Source organism: Bactrocera tryoni, chromosome 4 (genome assembly GCF_016617805.1).
Source record: "Bactrocera tryoni isolate S06 chromosome 4, CSIRO_BtryS06_freeze2, whole genome shotgun sequence".
Taxonomy (NCBI): Eukaryota; Metazoa; Arthropoda; class Insecta; order Diptera; family Tephritidae; genus Bactrocera; species Bactrocera tryoni.
In genome coordinates, this window is record NC_052502.1 from 36,677,618 (window position 1) to 36,682,474 (window position 4,857).

Here is a 4,857-nt window from a genome sequence, read left to right on the forward strand (position 1 = left end):
CGTTTACATTTACGAATTGCTGATCTCTCCTTAATGCATTCGCGCTGTTGCAAATAGAGCATAAAGTGTTATTATAAGTTACAGCTTAAAGTAGCATAGGTTTTTGCCTTTTTATTGTTCCTCACCTTTGACTCAAGCCACCCAGACTTTGGACCAGCAAGCGTACTTATGTTAAGTTCAATAATTTTCACAAGTTAATTGTCATAGTAAATATAGTTAGGCTGTTCACGGTAAGGTGGTTATCGGGTTATGTGATTATTAGATTAAAAATAACCTCTATGCTCCGTGAACATCCTATGTATGGTTATTTGCTTATTTTTACACAAACAGCTGTTCATTGTTTACAATTTTAGTTCAATGAAATTCCTACTTATAAAATGCCTAAACAAAGTTTAAAAAGCAAAATAATCGAATTTAAAATAAGTTCTGCCATTCAGGAAATGGACTTTATTGAAGGTGTGTGCTTATTAAATAATCCGAATTTTAAGGTTTCAAAAAATTCTTTGTATAAATAATAATTTTTGATAATTATTGATGATTTTTGATGCTTTGTGATGCTTTTTGATGCTTTTTATTTCGGTTTTAATTTGCTGATTGTAAACAAAAAACAGCTGTTAATAGCAGATTTTCCAATAAGAAAATCTAAATGGAAATGCCATTCGCTTAGATTTATTTATACTTTGTGCTGCCATTTAGTAAAATTCCAACGACTTTCTAACACTGGAAATAAGCAAACAACCACATAATCTGTAAACAAGGGCCTAGGTTGGTCAAAGTTGGTTATTTTGTCATACCGCATTTTGTTGTTGTTTACTTAATCACATAACCACATAACCCGATAACCATGTATCGTGAACAGCCTAAGTTTTTTTTGCAACCTTTTCATTTTTTATGCAACTCCTTTCAGTTTTTACTGATTTTGAATTAGTTTTCGTAATTACTCTCAAGTTAGTAAGTAATATTTTACCAGTTCCTTTCGGTTTTATTATTTATTTTTTGAGCACTTGACCATATTGAAATTTGTACAATTACTGTAATTGCTACAAGTATTGCGTTCAATATTTAATACACACATATTTATGAATTTCTGTATTTATAAGTACATACATACTCATTGCATTGCTTTATTGAATTTTCGAATTATAAGTATGATATTTATTGCAAATAGTTTATTGATATTATAGTTATAGTGTGAGTTGTAAAAGTGTGGCAACAAGAAATAAATAAGCGAAAGAAATATGAAAATGATGCATATATTGTTTGTATTTTCAACCTTAACCTTCATCCTTTTGGTCGGCTGGTGATGCATGAAATATTAACTTATTTGTAGTTGTACTTTTCATGCTAGGACAATTTTTTGCGGCTAATCAACCAATCAAAATACGAAGCAAGCATTCACAGTAATGTCTTTCAAATGTATTTTGTTGTTTTGTTGAGTTAACTTACACCAGAAATTATGCCTAAAATTATTACCTCTCATATTGCAGCAATTTTTACTTTTGTTCTGTTGTTGTTGTAGGGGCAAAGTTCTTTCGTGTTGACAGTACTTGGTCGGATAAAAATCCGCGTCCGTTCCGGTCGCGTAGATCCGACTGTCGTGGGAACGGCTACATCTATATCTCTCCTTAATGGACTTGTTGATTTTGGTTCCCTTGAGAGCAGAAAAAGAAATAATAATACAAAAAACTGTCTCACGATTTCGCCCAAGCATTTTTGTGTATCGCACGAAAACGTGCGACATGATAATCAGTATGTTAAGAGACCACTGTAAAATTTTTGTAGGAAAAAGTTAAATATTTTTTGAGGATGAAATTCAAAAAAATGATAAAAATTACCGAAAGTTGAACAAAACAAAAAAAAACGTTAACTTCGGCTGCATCGAAGCTAATATACCCTTCACAGGTGCATTTCTTTTAGTAACTATGTGTTCAGTTTGTATGGTAGCTATATGCTATAGTAATCCGATCTGAACAATTTTTTTTGTAGATTATATTATTATCTTAGAAAATAACCTGTGCCAACTTTTGTGAAGATACATTGTCAAATGTGAAAGTTTTCCATACAAGAACTTGATTCTAATCGTTCAGTTTATATGGCAGCTATATGTTATACTGGTCCGATATCGGCCGTTCCGACAAAAGAGCAGCTTCTTTAAGAGAAAATGACGTTTGCAAAATTTCAAAACGATATCTTAAAAACTGAGGGACTAGTTCGTATATATACATACGGACAGACAGACAGACGGACATGGCTAAATCGACTCAGCTCAACATACTGATCATTTATATATGTGTATACTTTATAGGGTCTTCGACGCTTCCTTCTGGGTGTTACAAACTTGGCGGCAAACTTAATATGTATACCCTGTTCAGGGTATAAAAATCCAAGTTGATCCAATATTTTGTTCATTATTAGCCTGTCTAAATTCGATTTTTAATTAGATCAAAAAACTGGCTGTAACTTAAAAAAAGGCAAAAATTCCTCTTAGCTGCATCGCGGGGTGTCGACTGGGCAATGGGTGTCATTGCTCTTAGTGTCATGATTTCAAGACAGTAACCTCATATCGCATATCGGCCAGAAGTGTCTTGGGAAGCAGGGGAGCAGTGGAAAGTGATGCCAGAAGCAGACAACTTCACTTATACTGGGTGCCAGGCCACAAAGGCATCGAGCGCAATGAAATAGTGGACAAGATAACCAAGAATGAAAACCAATAGACATTGCATGTCTATAGGATGATCTGGACAGAAGCATGGTAAAGAAAATCAAGCCCCAATAGAACGCGTTATTTGGTGCAAAACTTAAAAAGTAATGTGCAAAATAGTAGATCGGAAGCACACAAAATTTCTATTGGCATTCGATAGAAGAGACTGTAGGAACATGATGGGAATACTAACTGGTCGCTGTCTGTTTGATGGAGACACACGCCCGCAGAAAAGGCTGACCGATTGAGAAGACTGAAAGAGCTTCTCTTGTGCACTTGTGCCGCATTGGCAAGACTACGCTGTAAGCATATGAGGTCTCCACGGTATAATACACTGGAGGAGGTATCGATAGTGAGGTCGCAGAGTCTGTTAAAATTCACGTCAAGCGCAGGCACCCTAAAGGATGACTTCTCCTCATGGACCTAGAAATTGAACTCCATCTTGTGTCGCAAAGGACCAAAACTGGTCTATGCGTGGCTCATTGGCTTACCAGATTAATCAAACCTAAACTAAAAACTATTTCAAATATCGAATTTGTTTATGAGCAGCTTCTACCAATAGCGATGACGTGATTTTGACAGCTTTTGGCGGACATTATTTCAGTGTGTTCGGTTAGGTTTGCCATTTCATCATGTCAAGTTTCAATTTGGCACAAGACAAAAATTTTCGATAAAAAGAGTTGTACCAATCTAGGAAAAAACTTCGGATTGCGCGCGTATTTTATATGAACAAGCCTGGGTCAAATGGTATTTTTAGTTTCTCTAAGATCACAACAAGGTTTGAACGTCTTTATAAATGCATTAGGCTTAATATCTACAAGGTCTGTGGCAAAAGAAACAGAACTTTTTAAATATAACTGTTTCTGGTGGCGCCACCTACTGATGGGTATATGAAAAAGTTTGATCTCTTGTTGACATTTCGTAAAAATTTTAAGACAATTGGATAACTACAATCGATGTTATCGATCAAAAAGTAACAGTAGCTTTTGGTCATCGGTCGTAGAATGCATTTTGAACAAAGAGCAAATATCAAATTTTGTTTTAAACTTGGGAAAACGTTTACTGAATCATTTCAAATGATGATAAAAGTTTATGGTGATCAGTGCCTATCCCGTAGTAATGTGCATGAGTGGTTTAAGCGATTCCAAGAAGGTCGTGAGGACCTCTGTGATGATCAGAAGTCGGTCGTCTTCAGAAGTCAAAAATGAAGACAATGCTGATTTGTTTTTACGATTCCGAGGGTATTGTACACCGAGAGTTCGCCCCAACTGGCCAAACGATTAATGCTGTGTTTTACCTTGGTGTTATGAAGCGTCTTTTGCCACGCATTCGTCGTGCTCGACCACAATGCCGTGAGGCAGGGTCCTGGCGCCTGTTGCACGATAATGCGCCGTGTCATCGATTGACGCTTGTCACTGATTTTTTGACAAAAAACTCCGTATTGACCCTACTCACCTGATCTGGCACCCTGTGATTTTTACCTATTTGGAAAACTTTATTGGCCCATGAAAGGACACTGGTTTCAGGACATTTCTGCTATCCAAAAGGCGACGACCGAAAAATGACCTTAAACACTGATTTGAAATGCTAATTGACCGGGCTAAACGCTGTATCGAAGCACAAGGAAACTACTTTGAATAAAAAAATATAACTTTTGAAAAATATTAATTTTTTGTTGTTTTTTTTAACAGTCTTATTTCTTTTGCGACAGACCTTGTATAGTTCGATATTGTTTAACTGCCCTTCATGTTGTATTTGATTTCTCCATATGTCAAATAAAGTCACTGACTTATTGTACTGCCCTGCTATCCGAAAAATTATCAAATTTCGATCACATAAAATTGAAAAATGGGGGCTCGATGTGAAAAGTGTGATTATTTAGGAAGCTTGCTTCTTACTGAATTTTACTTATACCCTGCTCCATGGCGTCAGATATTGACAATAATCCATGTAACCAATTGGTACGAGCTGATGCTAAAATGTTATCTATAATAATTTGCAAATATGTGCTACAAATATTTGATTGTGTGCATATATATGAGAGCAGGTATTTAAGGGGGCGTTACAACATTAGCGATAAAATGTGACGCCCCGAATTTATTTCGTGAGATCCAGTTAACCAAGCTGCACAGTCTTGCTCCAGCAGCTCGTGCAGC